At 40.4% G+C, this 21637-nt stretch overlaps 1 long non-coding RNA gene across 1 annotated transcript in view; it reads right to left on the bottom strand.

The window, feature by feature from the left end:
• Window positions 1–11169, bottom strand: part of LOC108529888 (uncharacterized) — a 73727-nt gene extending 62558 nt beyond the window's left edge. The window contains exons 1-2 of the long non-coding RNA XR_001885703.1: window positions 11121–11169; window positions 10062–10163 (exon numbers count right to left, since the gene is read on the bottom strand). This is a non-coding gene — a long non-coding RNA (uncharacterized LOC108529888). The remainder of the gene's footprint in view (window positions 1–10061; window positions 10164–11120) is intronic.
• Between the last annotated feature and the right edge of the window lie 10468 nt (window positions 11170–21637).

Genomic DNA, 21637 nt, shown 5'->3' with positions numbered 1-21637 from the left:
TCATGGTTCTGCAAGCTGTACAGGAAGCATAGCAACTTCTTCTGGGGAGACCTCAGGAAGCTTCCAATCATAGCAGAAGACAAAGGGGGAGTGAAATGTCTCACACAGCAGGAGCAGGAGGAGGGCGGAGGTGTTACACACTTTTAACAACCAGATCTTGCCAGAACTCACTCACAATCACGAGAGCAGCACCAGGGGGATGGTGTTAAAACGTTCATGAGAAACTTATCTCCATGATCCAATCACCTCCCATTAGGCTCCACCTCCAACATTGGGGATTAAAATTGAACATGAGATTTTGGTAGGGACACAGGTTCAAACCATATCAAATGGTAATGAAAGGGTTATATTTGATTTGGGGAGTCACTGAGAATTTATTGAGCAAGTAATGACATGATGGGAGAATCACCAAAAAATATTAATGGCACCTACTAACAGGTAAAAGGAATTGAAGTAGAGAGAATGGTGGACAAGAGACATGAGAGTGGTACCCAAGAATGTGCCATCTAACCAATGACCATTTGTCTTCAAAGAAGAAGTGGGTTCAAAAATGTCTCCAGGGTCCCTGTGGCTAAAGATGGAATAACTTTAACATCATTAAAAATAACTGCAATGGAGTGGGTCATGCAGATACACACACACACACACACACACACGTGCACACACATACACATACACATGCACACACTCACACATACACATACATGCACACACGCACACACATGTGCACACACATACATGCACACACACACACTTCTCTGGCTACCTTTGGAGGATATTGATTAGGCAACTCGTTATTTTGAAAATGGATAAATAAATGAAAAGAATCAAACATGAGGTGGCCCTTCTTCTACAAACTGGACCTCAAGGCCACCAAATAGAGGATTTGGAAGATTTCTCTTTACAGAAGCATTCCAGCCAATGACTTAAGAAAGAAGGGTAGAATACAGCATCACCGTTTTGCAAACCCTAATGAAATCATAGATCCAGGCTAGTGGTTCTCAAAGTCTGGTCCCTGAACCAGCGGCATCAGCATCACCTGAAAGTTTGTTAAAAATTCATTCTTAGGCCGGGGCGGTGGCTCAAGCCTGGGAATCCAGCACCTTGGGCCGTGCGAGCGGGATCACGGAGGGTCAGGACGATCAGAGCCATCCTGGCTAACACGGTGAAACCCGTGTCTATACGTAAGAAATAAAAATCTAGTTGGATGAGGTGGCATGGCGCCTGTAGTCCCAGCTACTCCAGAGGCTGAGGCAGGAGAATGGGAACCCGGTGGCGGAGCTTGCCAGTGAGCTGGGATCGGCCACTGCACTCCGCAGCTGGGCGACAGAGTGAGAGTCCTCTCAAAAAAAAAAAGAGAAAAAAAATTTACTTAGTAATACAGTATATACTATATATATATACACACACACACACATTCTTGAGCCTAATTCAGACCTATTGAATTGGAAACTCAGGTTAGGGTTCAACAATCTGTATCTTATCAAGCCCTCCAGTGTTTCTGGAGCATGCTCAAGACTGAGAACCACTGACCTGGACAGTAATCATCATCAGTTGCTGATATCACAGGAAGACACGGCCCCATGTCACGGGTCTCCCGACGAAAGGATAAGATGTCATCATGCAATAATTTGTCAAATAATGCATACCATGCCTCTATATCAAACTATCAACTTATAGTAAACGTAGGGAGCATAGAATATGCTAAACAAACTTTCATAGGAATGCAACCAATAAAATCCTGACTGTGGAAAACCCGACAGGACAAGCACACTGGCTTCTTCAGCAAATGAATTGTAGGGGTAAGAGCAGAAAGAGAGAAAGACTAGGGAGAGGGCATCTATAGACTAAAGGAGGCTGAAGAAATGGAACAAGTAATCGCAATGTATGAACCATGTTTCAATTTGATTCATACAAATGACAACCACAGTAAAAAACAAATTCAAGACAATTGGCAACTATGGAAAGGGGAATACTGCCTGGAAATATTGTCTGCTGTTAATTACTTTTCAGAGGAATAATAGAGTTGTGGCTGTTTCTTGTCAAAAAAATAATTCTTATCTTTTAGAGATAAATACTGAAATATTTATAGCTTTAAAATGACCTAAGTGGGGTAGATGTAGGAAAAAAAGCCACAAGACTGGTTATGATTTGATCATTAGTTCCTGGATGGTGGGTACAAGAGATTTATTATAAAATTCTGTTGACTTTTGTAAATGTTTGAAATTTTCCAAAACGATTAAGTGGAGAGATTTAAAAGGCATACTATACATACCTCCCCTCAACACACATCTAAAATTGATCTGAGGTCTGCAAGCAGGATGATTAGAAAAATGGCAATGAGGAGAAAGTCCTAGGGTTGAAGGGGAGAGTAAGTATGTTCTCAAGCTTGTTGGATTTACAGCACTGGCAGCTCATTCATGGGAAGAGTTCCATCAGCCATTTGGAAAGGCTGATGTCCAGCCCAGGAGAAAAGCTGGTATTAGAGAATAACCAGGTTAAATAACGTATTTTGTAGATATCAAGAGACTCACCCTTAAAAAAGAACAAAAGAAAATTATTTGCCAAAATAACTACCATAGCATACTATATTCTGACATAGGAGGAAGGGTGAATGGAAAGGTGGGTGCTGGGTTTTTTCGATCCACATGTCACAGCAAATGAATCCTTGACCATTGTGCAAGTCAGGATGGGCTAGATTATGCACAAGCAACAAAAAACCACAAAATATCAATGGCTAAACATTCTTAAAAGTGTGTGTGTGGGCCAGGTGTGGTGTCAGGCGTGGTGGCTCACACCTGTAATCCCAGCACTTTGGGAGGCCGAGGCAGGCGGATCACAAGGTCAGGAGTTCAAGACCAGCCTGACCAACATGGTGAAACCCTGTCTTTACTAAACAAACAAAAAGTAGCCCGACGTGGTGGCACATGCCTGTAATCCCAGCTATTCAGGAGGCTGAGGTGAAAGAATCACTTGAACCTGGGAAGTGGAGGTTGCAGTGAGCCAAGATCGTGCCACTGCACTCCAGCCTGGGCAGCAGAGTGAGACTCCATCTCAAAAAAATAAAAAGTGTGTGTATAGACATATATATGTACACACATATATACACAGAGACATGGCTATACATATATGTATATATATGTACATATATATGTATAGATATTTAAAATGCTGCATTCACATTAAATGGACAGCACCAGCCAGCAGTGCTCCACCGAAGAATTGCTGGGTTTTTTCTCTTTTTTTGAGACAGAATCTCACTCTGTAGACCACCCCAGGCAGAGTGCAGTGGCGCGATCTTGGCTCACTGCAAGCTCTGCCTCCAAGGTTCAAGTGATTCTCCTGCCTCAGCCTCCAGAGTAGCTGGGATTACAGGCATGCACCAGCATGCCTGGCTAATTTTTGTATTTTTAGTAGAGACAGTATTTCACCATATTGGCCAGGCTGGTCTTGAACTCCTGACTTCAGGTGATCCACTCACCTCGGCCTCCCAAAGTGCTGGGATTACAGGCATGAGCCACCGCACCCGGCTTAGAACTACTGTTTTCAGGGGAAGCGAATGTGGGTGTATTAGTCCGTTCTCACACTGCTATAAAGAAATACCAAGACTGGGTAATTTATAAAGGAAAGAGGTTTAATTGACTCACAGTTCCACATGGCTTGGAAGGCCTCAGGAAACTTACAGTCGTGACAGAAGGGGATGCCGGCATCTCTCACACGGCAGCAGGTGAGAGAGAGGAAGAAATGAAGGTGGAAGAGCCCCTTATAAAGCCATCAGATCTTGTGAGAAGTCACTCACTATTACAAGAACAGCATGGGGGGAAAAGTGGTCCCACAATCCAATCACCTCCCTCCCTCCACACCTGGGAATTACAGTTTGAGATGAGCTTTGGGTGAGGACACAGAGCCAAGTCATATCAATGGGATTCGTGCCCTGGATTTTAAAGTTTCTTCCTAGTCAGTTTCATGTCTCTTCATCACACATTTCATTGAACAAAGTAAGTCATCCACAACCAAGTCCAAAAGGAGCAGGGATGGTACAATCTTGCCAAATGCCCAGGAGAAGAAAAAGAACGTTTGTGAACAGCCCTACAAAGAATGGTGTCCCCCAGAGATTCACATGTTGAAGCCCTAAATCCGAATGTATTTGAAGACAGGGCTTTCCACAAGGTAATTAAGATTAAATGAGAGCCTAAGGGTAGGCCCTAATCCAATAGGACAGGTGTCCTTATCAGGAGGGCAAGAGATGCCCGGAATGTGCGTACACAGAGGAAGGCTGTGGGAGGCCAGAGCGAGAAGACGGCCTTCTGCAAGCCACGGAAAGAACCCTCAGGACAAACCAGCTCTGGCACCTTGATCTTGGACTTCCAGCCTCCAGAATGGCAAGAAATCAATGTTGCTGTTGGAGCTGCCTGGTCTGTGTGTCTTGTTCTGCCAGTCTCAGCCAACTAAGACAAACTCAATGATTATCCCAACCACAGTGGCTGAATCGGTACAGAAAATGCACGCAGCACTATGCATCTTCATTAGATTCCCATGGCATTATACTGAGCCATAGATGATCTATCACATTAAATGAACTCGGTAAAAACAAGGAGAAATCAGGTGCAAATAAATGCTTTATTAAGGACTCATCCCAGTCTATACCAAAAAGTATTTTCTCAGTGTTGTTTTGCACACATTTCAGATGAGGATAAATAGCCTAGGCGCCAGCTTTCATCCCAACTTACTTTAAAAACAGAAATGCTGCCAAGAGAACTGTATTACTTGTTTCAATGTAATACGGAAATGATTCAGCACAGAGACCGAATCCTACCTGCTGGCTGATTACTGTGTGTATGGATACTCACCCAAGGTTCATCTTGCATTTTTCATCCAAGAAGCTCATGATGGTTAGCAAACATATTCTGATCATCTTCAAAGGTACAACATGAAGAAATAAATCTTTTATATGATCAGCCCACAGACATGCAGCCTCAGGTGCAAGCCTCACCTGTAGTAAGGTATTTCTTTTCTCACTTTTTATTTCAGCTTTATGGACCTGCTCCAGGCTGATGAAAGTTCCCCACTAGCTCTTACCCCGACCCTGTAAGACTCTTCCCACTGCCTGGGATTCCCGCAGCTTCTTGAGGGACCTCCTTCTTGTGGCTCCTGAAAACTTGTCCTTCAGGACTCTTGTTTCTGTTTTATACTTGGCATTCAGCCAGGGGTAAGCATCCTTTTTATGCCCTTCCTAAGTACCTTTTCACAGCTATAATCGTATTTATTTTGTGCGTTTAAATTGCCCCTTTACGTGGGTGCACCCTCAGGTCTCCTCTGGAAAGGGCAGCTATGGACTCAGGGTAGGCAAGGAGCTTGGCTGACGGCACGGGTGTGATTTGTTCTCGCCCAATCTGAGACGAGGCCTGAGTCCTCCCTGTGGACAATTTGTCCAGAATCCTGACAAACTGAGGCAGAATAAAATTTAGACAAAGTGTCCAAAGAGATACCAAAAGACCTTGGGAAATAATCATAGCAAATATTAACTGAGCACTTATGTTCCAGACACAGTTTATAAGTGCTTTAGACATGACACAGAGTATGTGAAAAAGGATGTTTGGTGGTGGGGAAGTACCAAGTATCCCCCATTTCAAAATCCAGACCATCTGTTCAGGACTTGGAAGGTGGTGTCTGAGAGCAAGTTTTGTAATGGTTTGCTGATCTGCTGTCTCCGAGAGTGTGTAAGAAACCAGATAGAGGCTGGAGAAAGAGTCGGGGGCACAGACCTTGTATAGCACTGCTGGCAAGCTGAGGCCATTGCTCAGGGGCTGTCTCTTGACCACCTTAAACACCTGAGAGGGGTTTCAAGGGGACACGTTTATTTGTATCCCCTGGAGCTTGGGAGACACAGGCAATGGCTCTGTGATGCAAGCCTGGGAGATGTAAGGGTGACATCCTGTGCCGAGGTCCAAGACTGCAAAGTACAAAAAGATGCAGAACTGCATTGGAGAGACCTGCTCCTGGCCAGCCACACGTGAGTGACATGAAGCATGAGTGGCCATGAGCCAGTGGGTCTCTTTGCACTGAACGTTGTCCAGGAAGACTGCCTGGGAAAAAAGGGAGGCACAAAAGGATGGATCGTCAGAGGACTAAGGAAAGACGGGAGCGTTGAAGAGGCTCCCTGGCATGTGCAGGAGCCGCTGTGGGGTGGACCCAGCTTATTGGGCATCTCACAACCCTCCAAAGAGCCCCACGGGACAGCATCTGCATGGACATCTGCAGAGCCAGAGTGTTACTGCTAGATTAAGACAATTCTAGCCACTTACTCTCCTCATCCCCTGTCCCCTACCTGCCCTGAAGGGACCAAGAATGAGAGTAGGAGTGGGGCAGGGAGGGGCTAAGGACTCAGCAGACACCACTCCCCAACTCCAGCTCAGACTTCCAGATCTAAGTGATACTAACAGAGGGAGAAGCTCTGAAGGGAACAAGAGCTCTAACTACGCATTATTACAATGCACTGGGTGTTTTAATTACTGAAACTAGAAGGTTCTTGTGAGTAAAATGGACCAGAAAGCTGTAAGACCTGCCTGCTGGGACAGAACAAGAACTGACCCAAACTTGGATTGGAAGGTACAGGGGGAGGAAGAAAAGGGTTGGGTTTATGGTTGTACCCCACTGAGTTCACCTCAAATATGATCAAGTAACATAGTCAGTTACTTGATCCTCACAATTTTCTCAAGAGAAAGACGCAGAGCAGGTCCCTGGATAGCCCTTTGGTGATCCAGCTCTTCCCCCTTTGTCACTCGTGGTTCTCAGAATAACTTTAGAATGTGCTGGGGATGCAGCATCCTGAGATGAGGAGACACTGGCCGAAGCAGCTTGGTTCTGTTTCCGTTGCTCCTACAATGCTTTCACCCAGGAAGTCAAGTTTCCCCTGGAGTATAAAACCCAGAGTGGAGAGCTTTTGGGGTCCATCGGCTGCAATGCAATGTGAGACTGCATCTGCCCTGACAACTTTCCTGAGCCTTGGGGGACTGGCTCGCCGTGACCCCTAGCTTTCTCCTGTCCCTTGCTGCCTATCCATGAGTCACAAAGCCACTTTGCTTAACTTGTTGGGTGGGGGCTCACTCTCACCCATCTTGTGCAAGTGGTAGAAACTGTAGCCCCAGATGCCGAATGCTGCAGTGTTGTAATAGTGCACAGTGAACCAGCTTTACGACAGGTATAATAGCTGATGACATTTTACTCATGAGAAGGTTGAGGCTCAGAAATATTCAACACAACAACCTCTTAGACCATATTGCTAGTGGTAGGTAGCATTAAGATCCACAACCAGGTAGTTCATCCCCACATCCTTAACCACTGTATTGTAGCAACCTACCAAATTGTGTAGAAGTAACAAAATTTAAAGACAGAGCATTTAGGCTAAAGTCCTGGCTTCAGCCATAAGTAGCAGTTTAACTGGGGGAAATTAACTAAAGCTCAAGTATACTCATCAATAAAATAGGGCTAAAAATATCTTCCATATCTACTTCTTAGAACTTCACTAAAATTGAAATTAGACAATTCATATGAAAATACAGATTACAGATTGCTTTAAAAAAAAAAGTAGACGCCTGAATAATATTGTCACGTAACTTTTTTTAAAGAAAACTACAATGAAGGAAAGATAGTGAAAAGTCTTTAATGATACTTTGAAATAGTAAAAACATTATTTTAAAAAATTTAAAACTTTTAAATTTTAGTTTAAACAAAAAATTATTGTTGCTGATGACTTGAGTCAGAAGTTGCCATTGAATCCAGTAACAATAGTGTAATGTTTAGCATCAATGGTTTGAATTTATTCTATTGAATACACAACAACATCCAAGCCACTTTCCTCAGGGCATAAAATCTATTGCCTGAGTGAAAGGCTACATCTCAAGCCCAAGAGACAGCAAGCAAAAAGAATTGTTTCTAAAGAAATAAAGTTGTTTACATAAACATCTTCATGCAATTCTTTTAAAAAGAAGTTCACATTTTTTAGGCTTTGCAAAAAAAGAGAAGGAGTATGTCTCAAGACCAGATGTGACAATTTTACTTTGGTTTTATCTGTCTCACTCACATTTCCAAATGAGGACTGAATCTCCTAGAGCCTCTTAGTTCTAGCCTTGGACACTTTGAAGATCATGGGCTAAAATCTACACATGACATAGGCCTTTCTTTGAAAATAGGAAAATGATCTGGAACTAGAAGATCAACCCTTGAGGAAACAGGACTTGCTTGTGGAGTTTTGGAACCCACCATAAAGAAAATCTTATTGTACATGTTAACAACTAAACATAGTAACACATTAGCCAGGCATGATGGTGCATGCTCATAGTCCCAGCTACTCAGGAGGCTGAGGTGGGAAGATCACTTAAGCCTGGGAGCTCGAGTCTTGCATGCACAACATAGGGAGAGAGATCTCACCTCTTAAAAAAAATTGATTCCGTCATTTAATAAAAATCTTAGGCCAGGTGGGGTGGCTCATGCATGTAATCCCAGCACTCTGGGAGGCTGAGGCAGGTGGATAATTTGAGGTCAGGAGTTCAAGACCAACATGGCCAACACGGCGAAATCCCGCCTCTACTAGAAATGAAAATTAGCCAAGTATGATGACAGATGCCTGTAGTCCCAGCTACTGGGGAGGCTGAGGTGGGAGAATTGCTTGAGCCCAGGAGTCAGAAGTTGCAGTGAGCTGGGATCACGCCTCTGCACTCCAGCCTGGACGATGGAGTGAGACTCTGTCTCAAAAAAAATAAATAAATAAAAATTGAAAATTAAAAAAAAAAAAATCTTAAAAAGTAGATCAGGAAGAGTAGTATTTATTATTGTTAATAAAAGAATATTAACATATTGGAAATCTGAAGCCTGTCCACAGGTAGAATTGGCAGCTTGATCATTTCGTACTGGTAAGAAGACAGTATTGTGTTGACCCATCTGTTCTGCAGAAGAAAGGGTGCTGGGCTTAAGAGCATCCTCCCTTTAATTACTGAAGTCTCCAACATCAGGACCAGCATGTTTGCAGATTTTCTGCAATTTCGACTTCTCAGGGCCAGAATCTTTATTACAAGAAAAGTTTTCCTAATATGTAGGGAACTCATAAAGGTCAACATTTTGGTTACTCTCTTTGACTGACAAAAGCAATAAAACTTTGGGTGTCATACAAAGTGAATTGTCACTCTATTTAAATACAGAGTAAACATCTTTCTATGGAATACTTTGATTCTCCACATTTTTCCCTATTAATGTGCTTAGCAGTATTTATTATTTTAACAGATTTCTTTTTTAGTAGAGATGGGATTTTACCATGTTGCCCAGGCTGGTCTCAAACTCCTGACCTCAGGCAATCCGCCAGCCTCAGCCTCCCAAAGTGCTAGGATTACAAGCGTGAGCCACCGTGCCCAGCCAGATTTCATTTTACAATTCCATGATCCAAGAGTTTACATTTGTCAATATGTCCTCTATAACATACCATGACATCTGAATGACTTATTTCTCTTGGCAACTGTAAGATGATAATGAAATTGATCCTTTCTGTTCACATCCATAAAAAGACTTTACTTCCCTGAATGTCAACAATGGTCCCTGTGGTTATTTTTGGAAACTCAAGAGTTTATTTGTGAAAATGCCCAGATAACCAGCTGCCCTTCCATAGACTTCTTTCTCCTGGAGCTCCCTCTACAAAGGCTCCATTTGAAGTAATCCCTGATTATACTATTGGTGTTCATAGTCAAAAACATTTTATCAAGCGAATGCAAGCAGTCACCTGAAAAGTTTTCTGCTGTTGTTTTGTTTTTTTAAAAAACAGAGTCTCACTCTGTCACACAAGCTAGAGTGCAGTAGCATGATCATTGCTCACTACTGCAGCCTCAAACTCCAGTCCTCAAGCAATTCTCCTGCCTCAGCCTTCTAAGTCACTGGGATTACAGGTGCACACCATTGCACCTGGCTCCCAGTGAAAAGGTTTCATCTGTTTAAGTCTTGTCGTAGTCAGCTCTGGCTGCCACAACAAAACACAACAGATTGGGCAGCTTACACAACAGAATATATTTTCTCACAGTTCTGGAGGCTGGGAAGTCCAAGAACAAGGTGCCAGCTGATTTGGTCTCTGGTGAAGGCTCCATTCCTGGCTTACAGATGTCTGTGTTCTCACTGTGTCCCTGCATGGAAGAGCTCTGTTTATAAGGACACAATGCTACCAAGTTAAGGCCCTATCCTTCTGACTTAATTTAAACTTAGGTACCTTCTGAAGACTGTATCTCCAAATACAGTCATATTATGAATTGGGGCTTCAACATATGAAATTTTGGAGAGGACACAATTCATTCCATAGCAGTGCCCCACCCACAACACACCTGTATATTATAAACAAAGAGTTGACTTCTATCCCCCATGCTAATAGAGAGATCAGTCAAACACATAATCCAAAACGGGAGTATGGCCTCTAAACGATTTATATTTCATATTGGACTAAATTATGTATTTGGTTTTACCATCTGTTGTGTTACCTAATATTTACCGTGCTGCATTTTAAATTTTACTTGAGTTGTTGTTAACAGTAAATCATGTCCCGTGAGCATCTGCCAATTGAAAATAAGTGAGGAAAAAGTTTTCAAATATAGTAAACAGGGTGCCTAAGCTATCCAAGGATTGTCAACTCACTGTGTCATCTTCCCACTTTTTATTTATTCTTGAGATATTTACTGAGACCATGTTGGGCGAAACCCTGTACTGGTCTCTGTGATGGTAACTTCAGAAGCTTTCACTTTGGTAGACGGCATAAGTCACACAACTAAGTAACAGCATGCATGGTAGAAAGTGATATGTTCTGTAAGAGGGATATAGAAAAAATTGTTCCTATGGCAGTTTAAAGAGGGAAGAGAAGCTTCAAAGGAGGTGATGGGCAGGAAGCATTTGAAATAGGTCTTAAGTGATTGGTTGAATTTGGACATTTGGAGATAAGAGGTAAAGAAATGCCAGGCAGAGGAAGCAGAATTCATTTGAAATAAAATTACCTACTCTTGAAGAAACTACATGTCTGTGCTGTTATATTACAGTTCTCTTGTAATGTGACTACAACTCTGGCAACATGAAGAGAAAAAAACGATACTACTCACCAAAATGCAAATTCTGACCCATTGAATAATCAACTGGTGAATAAGGCCATCTCTGAGAAGAATGCCTTTTGTTTATATAGCTCAGAATAAATTGTTGCATAGTAACAATGGAACCAGCCAGTTTGTTGCCCTTCCCTCCCATAGACTGAGAATGAGGCTTTCTTGTTACTAGACTACGTTTTTTGAAGAATAAAATACATAATACTGCTCTTTAGAAGGAAAGCATAATTTCCATTCCAAACATTGGTTTTGGGTGGCAGACACACACACTCATTAGGACAATTATCTCTGGCATAATCAACATTGCTATTGAATGTATTTCTGATGGAAAAAGTATCCTAATAAATGCACCTGAACTTGCATAATCTCTGAAAAATTATACCTTTCTTTAACATTTTACCCCCAAAATATCTTTTGTAGTTATTACCCGTGATGAATCAAATAATGAACCAATAAGTTAGCCTAAATACAAAAGGGCCAGGAAAAGGAAAAAACACAGAACTATGCTAATAAAAAGGATCAGAATATGCCACCCTTAAATCTGCCACTTTGACATAAAAATTATTTGAGCTGAAGGTACTGGAGAAACAGCAGATACAGGAAGAGTTCTCTGGCCTTCCTCTTTCTGCCTGAAAACAGGGAATACATTTTATTTGTAAAGGTGTCTCCCTCTCCTGTACCAGGAAGAGGAGAATGACTCTTAATTATGGAACATAACGCTTATCACTGGAGACTTGAGTTTGCATTAAAAAAACTCTTACTAAATAGCCCTTGTCTATATATAATATATATTCTATATATACTCTATATAATATATAGAGTATATATAGTATATAGTATATAATATATATTATTATTATATATTATTACTATATTATTATATATTATATAGTTATTTATATATTACGTAATATATATTGCAGATAATATATATTATTTTTTTCCCACAATTTATCACACCTAGAAACACCTTTTCTTTTGTCACTTCTTCACAATGTGTCACCTTTTGCTAAAATAGTATATAAGCTCTCAAACTTAACCATTTCTTTGGGATTTCACTTCTTTTCTGCAAAGCTGCCACATGCATTTGAAATAAAATATTTTTCCCGTTAATCTGTATTTTATCAGTTTGATTTGCAAACTCCAGTTACAGAAATTAAGATGATAGAAAGAAGCTCCCCTACACTGGCGACATCATGACTATCCAATAAATGTTTGTAGAAAGATGCCAACAGCCTCTAGGTACTCCCAAAGAATCAGGTAATTATTAGATCTAGAATGTGGGGTGGGGGGTGGAGTATCTTGAGACCATACCAAACTTCTCTTTACCAATGAAGAAACAGGGCCTAGGAGTTTTATTTATGACACACAGCCCAAGATCTCGCTGCAAATTTACATTTAAGTTACCAATTAGAGGTATGTTTGCAAAATGAGTCTTTTGACTGCATTGCAGAATCCTTTCTGCTATTCCCTGGTGCCTCTCAACTCAACCAGAGAAAAACAGTTTAACCTTTCTCATTTGTGTCTGTTTTTAACACATGTATGTTCTTCTATTTGATTACCAGTGTGATAGAAAATATCCATAGAATCCTGAGATGAGTTGGGCAGACAGTAAATGTAGACTTGCTGGACGCTTAGACTTCGAGGACTTCCTTTGAACAGAGAATCACGTCCTGCCATTTGAAGATTTGAAGATGCATGTGAAAATGAGATTTTTTGAGGTTTTGTTTCCCAGGCAACTGCTCTCAATTCAAGATTGGACGTGAGCATTAGAATCCCCCCCGAGGCACTCTCCCCCTCCCACTCTCATCCTCTTTACTGCAATGAAGCTGTAAACTGAGGACCCGGAGTTCTAGCCCCCTTCGGAGACTGAAAGCAGATGCAGAGATGGTTAAGAAATGATGCGAAATTCATAAGCAGAAAATGCCTGCAGGCCAGCAAAGCATTCTAAAAACATTCAGTGCAGAGAAAAGGCATGTGTTGACCAACGTATGGGGAGGCTGGAAAAGATGGAAAAAGAAGCCATTCTGTCATCTCTCATAACCTTCCAATAGCGTTTTATCTCAGTAGATAATGGGACAGGAAAAGCCAGGTTTTTCGAAGCCATAAAGTAAAGCTTTGGTAGCTGAATAACAACTAAATCGCTGTTGGGATGCTTTAGCACAAAACAAGCCACGAGTGTCCTCTGTTAAAACAGTTCCAGAGATTTGTAAGCCAAGGAGCCCAAAATCACCCAAGCGGTCAATATGACTTGAAGATTTTCCAGTAGTTTCAGGACCCATTGAAGTTATGTAATATCTACAATATCAACTATGAAAAAATGCTTTGTGTTCATGGATAAAATGTAAGTGACTACTTCTCCAGAAAACAGTGTATGTCTTTTCTACCAGAAACCTCAGCTCTTTGAAGCAATGGCGAGTTTCACAATGGGGGGTCTGGCACTAGACTTTAGATATAGATCATAAGAAGCACATGTCGAATTCGATATTTGTAAACAAAAGTAACCACTGAGCCCCTAGGAGTTAGAACATTTTCTTGGCAGGTTAAAGGTAAAAATGTGTTCTTTAAAAGAAAGATCGAGATGAATGTATTTGTCATTAAACTTTCACTATTTCTCTCTCTCTCTCTCTCTCTCTCTCTCACACACACACACACACACAGAGTTATTCATCTATCACTTCTTCTATTAAGTGTATTTCTGAGAAATAATGCTAAGAATGTCTAGCTTAGCAATTATTTTCAGTAATGAAGCTTGTGTAGAAGAGGTATATGTGATGTGAATTCCAGACTATTCTGGAAGACTATGAGCTTTTCTCTGAATTTCAAGAAATCTTGCTATCTTTTTGATGAGATTAACCTATATACCACTATTCTATATTTTCTGTGGAGTTAAGATAATAAGATTTCAAATTTGTCATTTCCCAATAATTTTTCTATTTTTTTTTTTTTGTTTCGTTTTGATGACAGGACCCATGAGACTGACAGAATTAGCTATTGTACTTTCCAGAGAGCTCAGTTGCTTTTGTTTTTGCTCAAGCTGTTTTCCCCATCACCTAGAAGGCATTTAGAACCTCCCTTCCCCTCAGCTATGCCCACATTTCTGACTCTCTAAACAGGTGGATATTCCAGAAGTGTAAACCCATCCTAATGGCCCAATAGTTCTCTAGATGTGTGGACGCAGAGGGAACAGAGAAGGGTCATATGCTTCCCAAATTCAGGACTAGCCATGTGACTTTTCCTTATGGTGTCTTGATTTGATTATATAAATAAAGCAAGGGGAAAATCCAGAAAGCTTTTCTCCAAGCCACACTTTCATAGTGTAAATATCAGGCCTTAAGCAGAATGAGATGCTCACAAAATGTCAGATCTATTTATGGGAGGAGTTTTTAGGGTAAATACAGCAAAACGAACACTCTGATGACTGGCAAGGAAAGAAAGCATGGTGGCACTTTAATTAAGTGGCCAGGAGATGGTACCAATTTGCTAAACATTTAAGTGGTTATAATTTCAGGCTGTGAAAAATAATATATTTTCTTTTAACTCCAGAAGGCCAGTACTTTGATGGTGTTTACTATACCCAAGGGACAGCTAATTTCGTAAACCTAAGTTAGGAATGAAGAAAAGAGGAGAAAAAAAGTCAAGCAAAGAAAGAAAACAAGAAAACAAAGAATGAAAAGGAAAAGAAATAGGATAAAGACTATAAAATGTGGAACAATAAAAGATAAAGAAATGTAAGGATGAAAGGGAGGATAATTGTAAAGTTGCCTCTGAAATCTGAAAGAGCGTGATCCCCTATCTGTGCAGAACAGAGTTGAAGAAATAGAACAATTATGATTAATTATTATTATGATTATGCACATTCAAAATGCCAAAGATAAAAATCACATAATTTCAAATGCTTTTTCTGTTCCAGAGTTTTGCTGAAAGCTTCTTAGGCATTTGTGTCTATGAGCAATTCCAAAATTCTGTGTTGCAACATAATAAGCTCAGAATTTTGTGTATGGCAGGGGTGTTGGGAAAGATTTGATCTGAACTCCTCATTGTGCAGATAAAGAAACTAAGGAAGATTTTCCCAGGTCCGGAAGCCTGTTTTCCCTTCATTTCCATGCAATAGGAGCAAATGAAAATGTGGGCGGATAAAAAACTAAGAAAGATTTTCCCAGCTCCAGAAGCCTGTTTCCCTTCATTTCAACACAACAGGAACAGATGAGAGTGTGGTAATGGAGCCAGAAGGGGGCGCATGATGATCACTGATGACCAATTTTGACTGTACAAGCTGGATGTTAATTTCGCTGACCTTGAAGTCAGGGTGGCCTCCTTGCAGGACTGTTCTATATAACTTCAGCCTCAAATTGAAAACCATGCATATTTCATGGTAGGCATCTTGCTTTTAGAAATTTGATGTAGGGAAGGACAACTTCATGGATTTCTAAAGCAAAGTTTCTTTTACAGGCCCAATTTCTTCCTTTCCCAAGCCAACTAATCAAACATGCGTTCGAATGTATTTGCTGGATTCCAAAATATTTCAAACATGTATTTATGAAGGAATGATTTTAAAATAGGATCCATTTTTTTTTCTATAAATGTTTAAACTGAACAGTTCCTGAGACCATTGGCTTATTTTCAATGAATTTTTTTTTGCAAAGGGAATGTTTAAAGTGTTTTTAAAACCTCAGAGTTAAATCATTTTCAAAACTTGTTTTCTCTGAAAGTTTTATTTGTTAGCACTCAAAGTTTTTCTACACATTGCATAAGCTAATTCATTCTTCTCCACATATACCAGGCTAAGAGAAGTGAACAAAAAGGCCACCACAGTGCCCATTTTTTCCATTACAAAAATAACACATGCTCAAAGAAGTTTAAAAAAGTAAAACTATAACAATTAGAAAAATGTTATTTATAACAATCATTATCAACATTTAGTTATATTTTCTTTAGGGGACTTTTTTAAAAAACAATTCTCCAGCTTCCACTGTTTGTCTAATATTGTCATAAAAGAATTTTAAAACAGAACGGTAGGACAAAATGTTAATCAGTGGGAGGTACTTGTGTTATCTGGAACAACATCTCAAATTTCTACCGCTTCAGTGTCTTTAAGTACTACCACTGGCTTAACTAATATCTGTGGTGTTTTAGTACTTTTTGCCTCAAGCTCCTTGCAATAGACTTTTAAAATGAGTTTATTTCTTGAACAATGAGAACACATGGACACAGGGAGGAGAACATCACATACTGGGGCCTGTCAGGGGGTGAGGGTCAAGGAGAGGAAAAACAGTAGGAAAAATACCTAATGCATGCGAGGCTTAAAACCTAGATGATGGGTTGATGGGTGCCGCAAACCACCATGGCACATGTATACTTATGTAACAAACCTGCACGTTCTGCACATGTACCCCAGAATATAAAGTCAAATAAAATTAAAATAAATAAAATTAAATTAAAAAGAGTATGTTTCTGTCCATAAAATCGTTTCCTTTTATCCAGTCTCTTCTTTTTTTCCTTACTGTGAGATTTGATTCTCTGAGACAGCGGACCTTTCAGAGCACCACTTCAGAAACTGGCCTCTCTCTTTAAGAAGTCAAATAACCTACATGAAGTGGCTCGAATGGAATTGAGAATTAAACAGCAGAATGGGTGACTGTAAACTAAGAGGCACAGATTAATTCACAAAGCGTTTCCTTGTTGAAAATATTCTTAGACAGACTGCTAACTGCCATATAAGAAGGATGTTGTTAATTTAATGTAACAAAAGGGTGCCATAGAAAGGACGCATTTTATAAATCAGGTCACCCCAAAGAGTAGTCACACCAACACGTCATTTTAGGAAGAGAACAGTCAGGCCATGACTCACCCAGGAAGACGGTCAGCGTGATGGTGAAGAGGGATGGTAAGAAGAATCCTTATCCAGGAGCGGGGAATAAAAGAACTCGGATGATTTGGAAATGGAGAAAACTCCATGGGAGACCTCAGCTGTCTGAAATCCAGGCATACTAAAGGAATGCATGGCTTTTTCTGTGAGGTTCCAGAAGTCAGAGGCGGAACCCATGCATGGATTCATCAAGAGGCTAGAAATCAGCTCTCTAAGCAGAACAATTCACTTGTTTTTGGAATAAGCCTTTAGACGGTGCAAGCCTCAGGTGTGTTGTCATTTAAGTTCTGGTTCTACCTCAACCACACATACCATATGCCTCAATATGTCAACCAAGCAAAGTAAGAATTATACGTATTTCAAGACAAAAATCTTGATAAAACCACCATTTGTTTCAGAAATATGTTTTTGTTTCCATTGAAATACAATTCAATATAATTCAATTCAATTCAGAACAATTCTCTAAAATGCACTTGTTACTAAATATTGAGATTTCTTAAAATGTAACCCGTCTTGCACAGGTTTCCATGCTGGAAAGTTTACTACGCTGTTGCTCAGCAGCCATCCAGCTTGGGTGTTCTACTGAGAATTTCTATGTGAGATTGTGAGTTCTAGGAGTTGCCCGGTTATCTCTCTAAGGTCCTTGTCAACTCTAAAACTCAAGGATTATGTGATGTTGCTGGGAGGATTTCTGCATTGAGAGGGAGTTTAAACTACACACCAGATGAATCTTGATTCCCACCATCCCCTAAATTCTTTGTTGTTGTTGTTGTTGTTGGACAGTACACCAGGAATCATATATCAGAGTTTTACCTTTTTTTAAGTCCCACAAACACATCTCTTGATCAATTATACAGGTCTATACAGAATGATCCATTTTGTAGTCAGAATAAGTCCACAAGCCAATGAGGAGACTTGCCCTCAAGAGCCTTGTGCTAAAAATATAAAGCACATTGCAGCAGTTTTACACTAATAAGCACTGCAAAGCACTGAGATTTTCTAATTTTCTAGTTCCTGTTTTTCATGACGACATCTGTTGACCTAAACCTGGCATTCAGCATAGCACATATATGCCAGAAATTGCAAAGGTAGTCAAGAGCAGAAAAGGAAGTGGATGTTGTTCAGGAACAAGGAATAGCAAAAAAGAAGAGAGATGGGCTTTTTGTTTTTGTTTTGTTTCTATAAAGTCACCTTTTACAGACAGAACCAAAACAGAAAATACCTACCATAAGATCCTGTGGTCTGAAGAATTGTTTACTCTGTAATCTTTTTTAGATAGATCCAAAATCAGTGAAATGAGCCAGTGGATTCTGAGCTGGTACGGACAGATGTGAGCTCTCCGTGAGGATCCACCAAGTGACTGCTTTGCTGGATCAAGCTGCGTTTTCAAGATCATTATGGCTTCCAAACAAATAACGCTTTAAAACTTTTATTACATTTCTCTTCCAGAAATTGGTAAGATTTCCTTCTAAATGTTTACAGTTTGTGCTTTTTTGTTATTTCACGTTCAACTCACTTAAAAAAGGCAGAAAACCACAATCCTACCATACCTCTGATAATTCTATGCTGGTTTTCCTTCTGAAATGCAAAATAATTATTGGCTGTTTCCTGACACCTAAGCTGAGATAATCATGAATGTCGGTGGTACTCACAGAAGAAAAGGCAGTTTGAAGTACCTGTATTCTCTCGGAGTGGCTGATATTTTTGGAACAAGCCTTTAAATGGTGCAAGCCCCAGGTATGTTTTTTACGTTCTGATTGTATACCAACCACACATATCATTTTGCCTCTGCATGGCTTATTAAGTCAACCAAGCACGGTGAGAATTATACATATATCAAGAAAAAAAATCTTCATAAAGCCACCATTTATTTCAGAAATATGTTTTTATTTCCATTGACATGATATTCAGAGAGATAACAAATATTGAGTAAGAAATAATTCTGTTCACTAAAAGAGATGGCTTCCTATTGCATTGTCACAGGTAGTTTTTATTGAACCACTAGTTGCTAAAACTAATGACTACCTTTGACTTCCCTTGGAAATAATAACTGATTATACTATCCAATTATAGTTTCCAGAATAGTTCTCTTCTCTTCTTTAGAACAGAAGGCAGCAGCAGTAAAATGCAATTAACAAGAACTGCAGGGACAGCATATTTTCTAGCCTGGGTGACAATGTTGAGTTTGACTCAGTTAAAAAAAAAAAGGTGGTTTTATTTTCTCCCTTTGATGGAAATTTTGACTGCAAATGTCTCTATATATTTGAAGTGTTTGATATTGTATAAGAAACACTGCCCCAAGGGTAAGAGAAACTGAATATTGAGGGAGAAGAACCGAGAAAATTGGTGGTAACCAAATACAGGGAGGAATAGACTGTTTCCCAGACTCCGACAATGTCAACTGTCTTTACTCTTTCAGTGAACTGAGAATTAGAAGAAAACACAAACCAGGAATAGGCATGTACAGAGATGTTTAAGAGGACACAAATGATTGTAAAAAGAAAAAAGAATCTTCTGGAAGTTTCAGTAGAAAGTTGGCATAGTCTCCCAAAGTGATGACATGATTGTGTCCAGTGTTGCTTCCTGGCTTCCAGCCTTAGAAAAACACTTGCAGACCAGGGGTGTTGGCTCACACCTGTAATCCCAGCACTTTGGGAGGCCAAGGTGGGTGGATTACTTGAGGGCAAGAGTTCAATACCAGCTTGGCCAACATGGCAAAACCCCTTCTCTACTAAAAATATGAAAATTAGCTGGGCATTGTGGCTCACGTTTATAATCTAATCCCAGCTACTCCAGGGACTGAGGCACGAGAATAACTTGAACCTGGGTGGCAGAAGTTGCAGTGAGCCAAAATCGCATCACTGCACTGCAGGCAATAGTGTGAGACTCAGTCTCAAAAAAAAAAAAAAAAAAAAATAAGAAAGAAAAAAACACTCATATTCAGACATTTTCAAGAGTGTTATGTGTCTGCAGAGATGTGAGCTCAAGGGGTTCAAAATCCAGTGCAAGATGAGGAGAGGGAGGGTTCAGAGACATGGTTCAGAAAACAGTTACAGAGAGGATGCTTCCAGGATTGGCAAAATCAGTCTCAGTTACCAGTTTGCGAACGTGCATGAAAAATGGGAAAAATAGAAGAAAAAAACATAAAGAAGAGAGGACATGGTCAGGTTTCTAGGGGTTGAAGCCAAAAGAACTCTGAATCTGGTGCAAGATGCCCCCAAATCCAGAGGAAACACAAGGGAGTATCCCTCTCATTTCAGCACCAGGCCCGGAAGGAAGTCCAGGAACCGATCAGGGAGGGATTTGAGATTCCCACCAGACTCGGCAACGATCTGACATCCACTTTTTGGACCCTGGGAACTGAATGTCTCATGTGTTTGTGCAAAGCTGACCTAATCGTATTTGAATTCATCCGCTTTGACTTCTTATTGTGCATTTCCTCTGTTTTTCCAATATGCATGGGTGAGCCTTTCCTTAAAATAGTGAAGAGAGGTGAGCACCCACATATTTTATACGCAGGCAAAATGAGGTGCCAAAATCTTGGTTTAGCTCCCTGAGAGTGGCCAAGGGCTCTGAAGATCTAAGTTCTGAAAGCTGTTCCTCCTTCAGCCATCTTGAGTGTCTTCAGGGAAATTATGAACTCCTCTACATATCATTTTCAGAGAGCAGATAATAACATTGGCAGAAGATCATTAACTCAAAAGATTCTGTCCTAAATGGGGAAACCATGGTTAATAATTCACCTGATATCATTCAGAATTTTCTATAACAAATTGGATTTTCGTTAAATGAGGAGAGATAGTAGGTAAGCACCTCAACAGGGAATGGGTTACACCTGCTTTACTTAAAACTCTCATTCCTCAGTGCTCTGTAAAAGAACTACAAGCATCCATCTGTACTGTGAATGACAACGTCTTTAACTTTTTTGACACATGGTACTCTAGTGGCCCTTTGGGTTCCATGTTAGGCCCTGTCACACTTTCTGAAACTTGCAACTTGAGCTTACTGTTGAATAAAAAGCATTGGCCAAACAAAGTTAAATTGTCTACCCTCACAGTTACATTTTAGGCCTAGAAACCCCTTCCCATTTTAGACTGAGATTGTGAAGACTTATTTTCTGTTCATTGTCCCCTTTGACCATCCATGAGAGGAACCACATTTGTTGTACTTTCACAAGTAAAAAATAAGAGCTTCTTCGATTATCCTGCAGAAAAACTAATTCGGCCAACTAATCTTCATGACAGTAAGTGTCTTTCATATCTCCTTGCCTCTGCTTTTTCCAACCACTTGCTGCTGGTTCTGCTTGCAGGTTTCTGGGCCAACCCCAACAGGGGCAAGAAGCAGAACAGAATCCTCATTCTTGCTGCTAACAGATTTAGTAACTAGGAGTTCAGGGGAAGCTCAGAGTGCCCACTTGATGTACCTCCTGCCCCACTATTTTAATCCAGTCCATAGAATTGAGTTTCTGCCTCAGTTTCCCTAACAAGCAATCCAATGCATGCTCAGGGTCTAAGCAGTACTCTAAGTGCCAGCCCTCTTAGTTCAAACATTCCAGCCTCTTGCCTTACCCACTGGTCATAACACTATTGTGATGTCACTGCCCTGGGAATCTTCCACTTTTCAGGCAAGGCTTGTCTGATACAAATAC

Source organism: Rhinopithecus bieti, unplaced genomic scaffold, assembly GCF_001698545.2.
Source record: "Rhinopithecus bieti isolate Rb0 unplaced genomic scaffold, ASM169854v2 scaffold_6933, whole genome shotgun sequence".
Lineage (NCBI taxonomy): Eukaryota > Metazoa > Chordata > Mammalia > Primates > Cercopithecidae > Rhinopithecus > Rhinopithecus bieti.
This window is presented reverse-complemented; position numbering and strand designations above follow the sequence as displayed.